The 12239-nt window shown below is 39.3% G+C and overlaps 1 protein-coding gene across 1 annotated transcript in view; it reads left to right on the forward strand.

Moving 5' to 3' along the window:
• The window catches only part of nell2b (neural EGFL like 2b), a 78639-nt gene extending 75527 nt beyond the window's left edge, over positions 1–3112 (forward strand). The window contains exons 20-21 of the transcript XR_010802213.1: positions 1526–1638; positions 2989–3112. The gene's annotated coding sequence lies outside the window, so the exon portion shown is untranslated. The remainder of the gene's footprint in view (positions 1–1525; positions 1639–2988) is intronic.
• The last annotated feature ends 9127 nt before the right edge of the window (positions 3113–12239 follow it).

Raw genomic sequence — 12239 nt, forward strand, 5'->3', positions numbered from 1 at the left:
AATTACAAGGAAAAATTGCCATGCATTTATTTACTTTTCATCAAGAAAAATAAGAAAACCTCATAGGAAAAACTAATAAAATATTAGTTTTACATTCACAAACAGTATTTTATTGCAAAATACTGTTTTACAGAGAAACAATTCTTTACAGAAAATAAGTACAAATATTCCAGGGGTAAGATATATTTATATCTATACATGTCTGTATATAAATATCTAGACAGACAGACAGACTGATCGATTTTCTGTCTGTAAAATAGTAACTTTACAGGAGAAAGAAAACACCTTACCTTTCAGCAGAAGCATTTCTCTTGGTCCATTCATCATGAATTTTTCAAATGTGAAAGAAATGCTGTGTTCAAATGATGAGTAAACTGAACATCCACAGAAAATGGAGATACGTGTTTTTTTAGGACAGTGGTATAATTTTTCTCATATGAAAAAAAAACAAAAACATTTGTAATAGAGTAAATAACGACTTTGTGTTAAAACCCATGACAATTGAATGTGTCCACAATGGAGGCATGGCTGAATTCTCTAATTATAAGGAGATAATGTGCTGTTTTGACTTTCTCATTGTGGAAGTGTAAAAGTTTGTCTAGTGATGAATATATGATTAAATAAGTAATGAGACAATAATTAATGGAGAGGGGACCCATTAAATTCAGTGCCATGGTCAGTTATACACTCCCAGTGAACAGATGAATTTAAACGCAGTTCTTTGTATTCCTCTTGAATATTTCTGCTGTCTCTGATGCCCTCTGCTTCTCTGTGGTGTTCACGTTATCTCTGAGACACAGCTTCTTCTATCGGCTCACTGCCTTTCACAATCTTAAAATCCCTCCATATAACACACACACGCACACAACAAACACACTTTTTTCTCTGTAGGGGTGCTGTGTGCCGCTTCACTCTCCTGTAGGTGGTCAATTCATTTGATCTGTAAATTTCTGCATGTAAACATTTTTACCAGTTTTACCAGTGCTAAAATGGCTAGTTAGTCACTGACCTCGACTGTTCAGTTGATTGACTCTGTCTATTTCTCAAGCACATGCTCTTTGTCTACTTTTGTCCTTCATTAGCTGCAGTAGCTTGGAGTTATGTAGAAGCAAATTAGTTTTCAGATTTTTGACCTCCCAAACGGTCAGTCTGTTGTTTTTTGTTCATAAATTTCAGACACTTGTTCATCAAACAAATCAGAAATCAATGGTATTAATGGGGATTTTGGGTTTCCTTTTTGCTGCACACAAACCTCTAGTCTAGATGTCTGAACATTGCTGTTAGAATTTTATTGCATTTAGCCTCAAGAGCATTAGTGAGGTCAGGTCAGTGATAATATGATTAGTTCTGGGTCACTAACACCATTTAGGCTTATCCCAAAGGCATTGTATGGTGCTTCATCACTCCAGAGAATACATTTCCACTGACCTTTATATCCCTCTAGGCCATGCTTGGAATTGGACATAGTAACCTTGATCTCATGTACAGCTGCTCCCACATCATTTTATATATTGTTTTTTCTTAGGGATTATGCAAGCAGAGAATGCATAGATGAACATCTGTTTCTGAAGTGGCTGCACCTTAAAGAAGCCGAGTTCAGTCATTATGAGTGTGTCTACAAAGCTTCAGACATATCAGGTATCACTGTAATAACTTTGTATCTAATACACTGCTGGTGGTTAAAGGGTGTGAAAAGCAGCGTCTTTTGCTCATGCCTCAGTTTTTCTGTGGAGTTTAAACCAGAGGAATGGGATGTCATTGGCAACAGCTTGATTCTGTGGGTGCTGAACCATTTTGTTTAGACTGCATATGTTTTAGACCACAACTGTTCCATCTTGCTGGAAGATCCAACCGTGACCCAAGTTAAATACCCTAGTGAATGACTAGGCAGTATTTTTTGTTTGGACCTTGTTTGAAGTGAGTTTCTTCATTGGTTCAGGGCTTAGCTGAGTTCTCATTTTCTGTCCTTGTCCTTGCTTGGCTGAGTCATTTTGCCCTTTTCAACACAGTATGGCGTCTTGGTGAAGTGGTGAATCAAGCTCCTGCCAAACCTTGGCTCTTAGCCCTTCCCCCAGTGAGGCTGGAGCTATTGGCCATGTCTCTGTCTGCTTGTCTTGGCTGAGAAGAGGCAACAGGCCTGGCATCTGGCCAACACTGCTCGGGAAAGTGCATCCTGGACAAGAGAGGCCTATTTTCAACAGACGAGGATGGAGGGTAGAGAGGGAGATAGATAAAAGGAGAAGAGAAGAGATTGGGGTGAGGCGGGGGGGGGGGTTCCATGTAGAGTGGTCATCCTCTCACAGGTTCGCTTATATCATTGTACTTTAGAGATCACACTCATAGAAGAGTCCTGAAGTCTTTGAATTATGAGAATCTACGGCTAGACAATAATTAAAAATCTGTATATAACGCAATATAAAATGTTTCAATAGCAATGATTTTTAAACACATTTTTCAATATTTCAATATAAATGATTTAAAACATCTGTCACTGACATTAATTACAGGGCAGTTCAGTGCACTCAATTTAAAAATTAGTATAAAAATATAATTATTTACAAAGGCAATAAGTTTGATGGTGTTGTCATGTTTTTTGTTTGTTCTTGGAGGTTATTCCAGTGGATTTTATATTGTTCATATCAATATGGGAATATATATATTGCCTAAAATTAAGAAATATATTGTGACATAAATTTTGTCCATATTGTCCAGGCCTATGAGCACCTATGCTTTACATTACATATATTCTATGTATATAACATTTAAGTGTCTGGTCTCCAAAGTTTCATCTGTACAGAAATGGGATATAAAGATATAAGTAGATTCAAATACATGACATGGACACACTACAACACTCACAACTAGACTTGATTTATTTTAAATTGATTATTTTTCTCTTTACTTTTTTAGATTTCGATTTGATTTTTTTTTTAATATACTCATACCTGTGGAGATGTTAGCAAAGCCAATCTACTTTGCTTTAAACAGAACACACTAGACCCCTCACAGGCAGTGATGATCAACCCTGGGACCCTGGAGCTGTGCGGCAGAAACACTACCTGCAGTGCCACTGTGCTGCCCACTGTTATGGGACAATTTTTGTGTCACCCAGGTATCATATATCATTTATTTATATTATTTGTGTCTCTAATATGTATATAATATTTATGTGCATATGGCCATGTAACATCTTTCCTTATGGGTACATATGTTCTTAAACATTCATGTTTATGACATGTTCGCTTATAATTTGCATTCAATGACTGCTTAAAATATTTGACCTATGTTTGATATAAACATTGTCAGATTTTATGTAACTTTTCACCCTCTTCAGCTTCTCCCTGTTTTGTGGACTTCCCATTTAGATTTTTTTTTTCATATGACAGACATGCTGTGTAATTTTTTTAAAGCTTGTACTTGTGGCAGTCATCATTCATACGAGCCAAAGACATAACCTCTCCACCTCCATGTTTTACTGATGAAGAAGTATGCTCTGAAACTTGAACACTTCCTTCTCCACCTCCAAACTTTGCTTTTGTCATCGCTTTAATTGATGTTTTTCTTGGTCTCATCTGACCACAAGGCCTTTGGCAAGAACTTATTAGGCTCTTTTCAATTTTAACAAACAGTAATTAGACCATCCTGCTTTGTAGCTACTAGTGATTTTCATCTTAAAGGATAGCCTTTGCATTTTGGGTCTTGAAAAAAATTGTGATCTTTAGGACATGTGCAAGGGCATGTTTATTTATTATGAGTGGAGTTCCTCTGTCATCAGATGTGGAGGTCTGCCTAGACTCTTTTTAGTTACTAATCTATGGCATCAAAATAGGTTCTAAAGTTCTGAGAAGTAAAAAACAGAATCCATAACCAATAAATGACATTTTATAATTGACAAACCTGTCATTAATATTGAGAGTTATAAAAACAGGTTTGTAAACAAAATATTTCTGTATATAATCACCTATTTTGAGTTTAATATTCTTGAAAAATCAGTTTTTGCTTTCATTCCATCTTTTCTCAGTTGGGCTTCTCTCAGTCAAAGTCTCTCAGTTTCTCGCTTTTGACTTTGACAGGGGGCGGGATCTAGACAATCTTTGGTTGCCACCCATTCTTCACACCCTAAATTAACCAGTTAGTAGTCTGATTCTAAGCCTCTACTGTGATGAACTGTGCATTAATTACTAAAAACATAATCATTAAAAATAGTAGATATGGCTTACCTGTGTTTGCCAGTCAGCCATTTTCCAATCAGGGTAAGATTGGAACACTCATGCTGATGGAGCAGGGGGTGCAGAATGCACAGAAGCAAGAAATTTTTGGAGGCGACAGCGAGACTGAGAGAAGCGCAACAGAGAAAAGCGAAAACATATTCTTCAAGAATATTAAACTTGAAATAGATGATCATATACAGAAATATTCCGTTTACAAACTTGTTTTTATAACTCTCAATATTAATGACAGGTTTCTCAATTATAAAATATCGTTTATTGGTTTTGGATTCTGTTTTTTGATTCTCAGAACTTTAGAACCTATTTTGACACCATACTAATCTCATTAATACATCTAAATAAGATATATAAGTGTATATATATAAGAATAAGAACACTATAAGACAAAGACACAGCAATAGAAAAAAAACAGCACAGATAGTTGTGAGAGTATGCAGCAAATGAGCAGCTCTGAAGCACAGGGTTAAAATGGCTCCTAATATTTACAGCCATTCGCTGCTAGCTATAGAATGTCTCCATTAGCTATAGAGCTAGCAGGCCTGCTAACTACTGAGCTGAGGGAATATTGACTTTCCCCCTAATTTGACACCAGAAACAGCTAGCATCAGTGTTAGCAGGGTGCTAGCAGTTGGGCAGTGTCAATGAAGACATGCTCCCTCTTTTGACATCAACTGCATCAATGGCAGTAGGCCCCCTCAGTCAGCATTCCCAACCGAAAAGCAGAGATGAAGATGGACGCCTGCTCAAATGAAGAATGTGAACAAATTATAGTAGTCTGTTCTAGAGCTCTATGTCCCCAAAATTATGATGGTCTGACATGAGAGGAGGGTGAGATGGGATTTTTAAAAGCTGTGAATATTTATTTGGAGTATGTGTCCCCAACATGCACCTCCCTAATGCATTTTCTTGTTCAGCCCTGGAAATGAGAACAGTGCTGAAGGTTTTGTGTGTCTTGTCTGTCTGGGAAGTAGATGAATCTCTCTCCGAAATAGAAGCATTAGAGAGATTTCAGGCTTGTTGCAGGAGCAGCACTCTATTATTGAGGCCCAGCAGGAGTTGATACCTGCATTATTTACAACTTTAGCTCATGCTGCAGCCGTAATGGCAACTAAGGAAATGCAGAACCAATCCATTTAAGTTTATTGTTTAGCAAAATATTAGCAATGACAAAGCAAAATAGCAAACTAACCTCAAAAAAAAAAAGTCATTTTTCTCATTTTAATATTTCTTTTAATCTGTTGCTGTTTTACTTTTCTCCTTTTCTAATGCGGCTTTATCTTCACTCCCTTGTCTCTTTCTCCTTTGACACTTTGTCTGTCTCTCTATTTCTGTATCTTCTCTCACTCTGTCAATCTTTCTTTCTCTGTATGTCTGTTTTTGTTTGTGTGAAAAAGCCATCAGTCATGCTCTCTCTTTCTTTCTCTCTCTCTCGCTCTCTATCTATATCTGTTTATTTCAGTTTCTCAATCTAACCCTGTTCCCTGGGTCCTAAAGAGACATATGTGACATGTCTTGTTCAGAAGCACAGCACCTGTTTCAGCACCTGACCCTTTAAGTGAGAATGAGCCAGTGTTCAGCTCATCCAAGAGTGTGTCACAGTGAGAAGCCAATTAGCATGAACTATCATTTGTAGCTGACTTTGTGCTCTCACATAAATGCTGGTTCAGAGCTCAGAAGAGGGAATGGGACAGTTCAAAAGACTCTGCATTTGACCTCAGAAGCCGAGCAAAATCAGAAAGACTCATTTTGATCCCATATGTTTAGATATAGGCAGCCCACAAAAATGGACATATTGTGTTATTTCACATTGTGGGAGTTGGTAGGAGATCCAGATCCCCAAATTAACATGCTAATGCACTGAACATGGTATTTCCTCATAACATCTGGACTACAATGGACAGCACCGGAGATGTTGGTGTTGCTTTTCAGAGTTTGATGGCACATTAGTTAATTCAGAATAATTGAGATCAGGTTGTGGAATGTTTCTCAAACACCACCCCAACTCATCCCAAAGATATTTGATTACGGCTCTAACACTGCAGAAAACACAGGTCCTGGCTCCATAACCCACTGCTGGAATATTGTTAAATGTTAATATTTAGCTTTGATCATAGTCATCATCATCTTCTTTTCCGTTTTTCAATTTCAGGATCGTGGTTTGATCATAGTGACCTAGTCTTATGTGCAACTGCTCAAGAGTTTCCTATTATATGTTGTGCTTTTCTGTGCAGATTATACAAGCAGCATTCACAAAGGGTGAACCTTAAAATAGCTGAATCGAAGGCATGTCTGCAAACATTACGACATAAAGTTTAGCACATTAAATGAATGTTTTCATTAAGAATAGATCAGGAGTGCATGAGAAGAGAGCTGGAGAGTGGGCCATGCTCAGATGCCCAGAGCACCAGTCTTCATAATGCTTCTCCACTCCAAACGCATTCAGTAAATACACACAGAACTCAGCAGTTTTAAAATTTTAATAGATACATGGCTGTAAGGGTCTACAGAGACTTTCTTTTGGACTGGTGTAGGACAAATTAACCATTTATTTATTTATTTATTTATTTTTTATCTTATCCCACACAGGAAGGCAATGTTCAACTAACCCTTCATTTGTCAGATACATCAACTAACATTAAGGTTCCAGGAGGTTTCAAACTGTCAACATGTATAATGCACTCAAATTTATTCATTCATTCATTATCTGTAACCGCTTATCCAGTTCAGGGTCGCGGTGGGTCCAGAGCCTACCTGGAATCATTGGGCGCAAGGCGGGAATACACCCTGGAGGGGGCGCCAGTCCTTCACAGGGCAACACAGACACACACACATTCACTCACACACTCACACCTACGGACACTTTTGAGTCGCCAATCCACCTACCAACGTGTGTTTTTGGACTGTGGGAGGAAACCGGAGCACCCGGAGGAAACCCACGTGGACACAGGGAGAACACACCAAACTCCTACTCAAATTTATATTAATTATAAATATAAAGCATGCAGTACCAAATTGTACATGCATTATATTTATGTAGTGGTTTTAAGGTGTATATAATACATACTTCACTTAAACATCTTGATTTTAAGAACGCTGATTAAGAGACAATGACAAGTATTTATGAAAACACTAAAAATTGTGCAGAGCTTTCTCCCTGGAACTACTGCGTTTAAAGGTTTGACTTGTCTCGTGATTTATTTATTTTTTTCTGAATTTGTTGAAAATTGACAATTGTATCTGCCTTTTTTTATATTATGTATTTATTTATTGGTAAAAGCAAAGCACCTCAAGGAAATGGCTTATAACTCACTCAGTCACTCACTCACTTGCTCACCCACTCACATACAGTATATAATTATGTAACTAAACACAAAGCTAGAGAAAATCAATTGTCCTAATGTTACATATTCAGAATCTTTCATTTGGGAAATTAACTGCTATTTTCTTTGTATTGATACTTTCTTATGTACTGTCTTGTCTTTTAATTCAGTTATTAGTTTACAACCCTGGTTGTGGATTACCTCTTTCCTTTCAAGTTTTTCTAGTTTTCTTGATCAAACACACTCACCTCGGATCAGAAAAATGTGTTAATGAATTCGTCGGATTGTGTGTTCACAGCAGGTGGAACAAAAATGTGTGGGATCATGTGCATGACTGCAGGACCAGGTTGGGAATCACCGGGTTATGAAGAGGTACAAACATGCCCATTTTCCCACGGGGCAAAAACCGTAGTAACCTTTAAAACTCAGTACCTGTACAGTACCCCATTCTCTGAGCGTGTAGGAATATCACATTTATTTAGCACCTAAATCTCATAGAGGCTCTACACTGCTATGCACCGACAGCCTAATCCTCAGACTGCCTTTGAGCAAGTGGCAATTGGGCAGAATGTAGCTACATGTAATGAGATGAGAGGTGTGCTGAGCTTTTCACTCGAATTTCACGCAGGGACTGCTTTAGATTCCATGATTCTGTTTGAAAAGGGAAAATGTTCATTTGCTGCTAATGAGGGTGATGGTCTCACCAGCGCAGCTGCTTTACTGTACGAGTGAGAGGCGACACTTTGCTGTGATCTGAAAGAAGAAAAGGAATCATGCCTGCTTTGATCTGGGCTGAATGAAGGAAGTCACTTTGTGAAATCTCTCTCTCTCTCTCACCCTCCATTACACCCCTCCATGCTCACTCTTTCTAGGCCTCCCCTGTTCTTGCTTTTTCGTCCAACTTCAAAGGTGTAGGAGTTGCATTGATATTGAGAAGTACAGGTCTAACTTTCAGCTTTCTTCAGGAAGACAGGTTTTCTATTCTAAACTGTTACTTCTTCCATCCTTTCCTGTTCACATAAGTGTACAAAATAATAAAAAAATCAATATCTCATTTTCACAGCATGGACCCAGACAGAGACATTACCTTTACACTCCCATACTTTGCCTCGTTCAGTTGTTCTATGCTTTGACTCCATGCATTGTGCTGTTTAGATGTTGCAGTCACGTTGCTGCCAGAGCCCAGAATTCACCGTATATATGTGCTTTTGCAGATAGTGGGCTACATGATGCTGTCTATGAAAGAAGGATGTGGATGTTGTGACTAATTACAGTCATTGTCTGCATGGTATTTCCAATCAGGAGAAGGTCCTTTATCCTAATTTCCAGCGACCTTGTCAGAAATGACAGAACTAATAACGTTTGACTGAAGCGTGTTTGTCATGTTCACGTTTTTGTTCAGTCTTTCACGGTGAGTTCAAGGTCACTACTGCAGGAGTTTTCTTGTGGCAAATCAGCTACAGCAGACTTAGCTTGAGTTTATTATTCACTGCATAAAAAAACACGTAGTCTACATTTACCTTACTGTACGTTCAGGAACCCATGTGCTTACTCAAGTTTCTTTCAACATTAAGGGAATTCATTTGTAGTTTATCTGCTTCACTTCATTAGCAGCTTCTCTGCTGTGTGGGTTTAGGCTAGATGGTGAAACATTTCTCTGAGGATTTGATGGCTTTCAGACACAAGAACAATTCAAATGAAATCAGTTCAGTTCAGTTCAATCCCATTCATAAAGCACATTTCAATGAAAAAACTGATTATGAAAAAGGTACTTATTAAAAATAAAAGAAAATGTAGAAAATCCAGATAAATACAATTAATACAATTACACTGCCAGAAATACTCAAATATAGGCCGGCTTGAAAACTAACACAGGATCACAATATTAACCATCGTAAGCCAGGGAAATTAGGTCTTAAGGCAGATTATGAATTCTTGAATAGATATTAGGGATCTAATTCCATAGGGTAATGTATTCCCCTGTCTGAGAGCAGTCACAGAAAAAGCACAGTCACTCTTGTGTTAGCAAAGGAAATGTGGGGCAGTTAACAATGATTTTTTTTAGTTGACCGGAGTGTACAATGAGAGGTCAGACTGTGAAGAGCCTTAAAAACAGAAAGTACAATTTTGATTTAATGGGGAGCCGATGTAGGGAGATCGTGACAAGTAAAATGTAATCATTCATTCATTCATTATCTGTAACCGCTTATCCAGTTCAGGGTCGCGGTGGGTCCAGAGCCTACCTGGAATCATTGGGCGCAAGGCAGGAATACACCCTGGAGGGGGCACCAGTCCTTCACAGGGCAACACACACATTCACACCTACGGACACTTTTAAGTCGCCAATCCACCTACCAACATGTGTTTTTGGACTGTGGGAGGAAACCGGAGCACCCGGAGGAAACCCACGCGGAGAACACACCAACTCCTCACAGACAGTCACCCGGAGCGGGATTCAAACCCACAACCTCCAGGCTCCTGGAGCTGTGTGACTGCGACACTACCTGCTGCGCCACCGTGCCGCCCTAAAATATAATCAGATTTATTTAATCATTCATTGTTTCATTGTCTGTAAGCACTAATCAAGTTTAGGATTGCGGTGGGGCCGGAACCTACCCAGAAACTCTTGGCGCAAGACCTGGCGCACCCTGGAGGGGGAGACAATCCTTCACAGGGCAACACACACACACAAACATTCATTCACACACTCACACCTAAACACTTCTGAATCACCAGTCCACCTACCAACATGTGTTTTTGGACTGTGGGAGGAAACCGGAGCACTCGGAGGAAACCCCCGAGGACACGTCACAGACACTCACCCGGAGCAGGACTCGAACCCACAACCTCCAGGTCCCTGGAGCTGTGTGACTGAGACACTACCTGCTGCACCACCGTGCCGCACAGCTTATTTATTTATTTATTTATTTTTCTTGACTGGTAAATTGTCCAGCAGCATCACTTTGAAGAAACTGCAAATGGACCAAAGAAAACTGTCACAACAAATTACAATAGAGATCATCTTAATAGAGAGAGCAGGTCCTGATGTTTGATGATTAGTTTCGAATCACGAATTTAAACTCACTTTCCACTGTTTTTCGAAAGCTCATGAAACTCCTACTACGTGGCTATTGTCTTATAGGTCACTATAATGGTTACAGTTTCTAGTGCCTACTTCATCATCCATTGGTTGTTTCAGAAAGAAGTGTAGCTTTTGACCAGGTATTATTTATCTGGTACGAGTTTATACACATGGCTCTGACAATTTTTTGGAGAGAGAGGGCAGCAGTTTTTTTTTAAACCTGGACCTGGAGAGGTTTCCCTACTTTAGTACACCTGGAACAGCAGGGACAACATTATAATGTGTCAAACAGGGGTCAAGTATGGGAATAAATGGCAACAATTACTAACTGAACAGCAGCAAAGTGGACCTACATGGCAGGGCTTTCTAATGAAGGGGCTAGTGACTGTGTATTGTGTTCCCTTATTGTAAGAACTACCAATGTCTTTCCATTTTTAGAGTGTTGGTGAGGTCTCTCTCTCTCTCTCTCTCTCTCTCTCTCTCTCTCTCGCTCGATCGCTCTCTGACCCCTCCTACCCCTTTTAATCTTAAGGGTTGGAATCAGCAATGAATATGAGAGACTTTCTATTCTCCGGTTTCTGTAGATTAAATCAGCTCCAGCCAAGCACTGGGCAGGGCCCACACACACACACACACACTTGTGCCATCAAGGCTTATCAATCATTACAGCACAGTAATTGCGAAGGCTGAGCGCTGATGGAGCCTGTGGGAATATAGAGCAGCACAAGATGAGGACGATAAAGGCAGTGCATTCAAAACACGACAGTGGTAGTTGGCAGAGAAAGCTACATAGATTTTTTTTGGACAGTGACATTATCAAATACCAAGTCGCAATAACAGCTTGTTTTCAAATTACTGTTTCTGTGATGTCCAACAGCAAAGCAATTGCAGCCTACATCAATTCAGCTTCACCCTTTTAAGCTGAAGTAGTGAGGAGTGTTTGAGCATGGACTTCTTTGATAAAGAAACAGCACAGTGCTGATCATGGGTAACATTTAGGACTTGAGCTGCAGGTAAGCCATCAGACAGTATACTTGGACATATGACCTACGTCAGTGACATAAAAATAACTTTTATTTATACAGGCCGAGTGTAAAATGTATCTTACATTAATAAAGTGTGAAAAGCCATATATAGCAAACCACTTATCCAGTTCAGGGTCGCGGTGGGTCTACCCGGAAGCATTAAGCGAAAAGCAGCAACACAACCTGGAGGGGGTGCCATTCCTTCACAGGGCAACACACACACACACACACAAACACCTATGGACACTTTTGAGTTCCCTAAGTAGGAAACCTACTCTCTTGATTTCAGGACAGTGCTATAAAAGTGAATTGCACTCTGTGACTGTAGAGGGAGCCCAGGAGCAAGAATACTAAATCTTACTCAGTGTTCCTTTAAGGAAAATGAGAAGCATTTTGGGTTTAAGTCAAACTAATTAATTTTTTTAATCAAAGACATTTCAGGCAAGTGCCCCCTTGCCCCCCACGTGGTGCTGCCAGAAGGATGATTATGGACTTCAAAGAAACATGGGTCATGGCTGACACTACTGAAGCTCCTTGATTTATTAAGTTAAATCATGCAGTTTTACATACCAGGGTATCTGCC

Source organism: Hoplias malabaricus, chromosome 4 (genome assembly GCF_029633855.1).
Source record: "Hoplias malabaricus isolate fHopMal1 chromosome 4, fHopMal1.hap1, whole genome shotgun sequence".
NCBI classification, from domain to species: domain Eukaryota; kingdom Metazoa; phylum Chordata; class Actinopteri; order Characiformes; family Erythrinidae; genus Hoplias; species Hoplias malabaricus.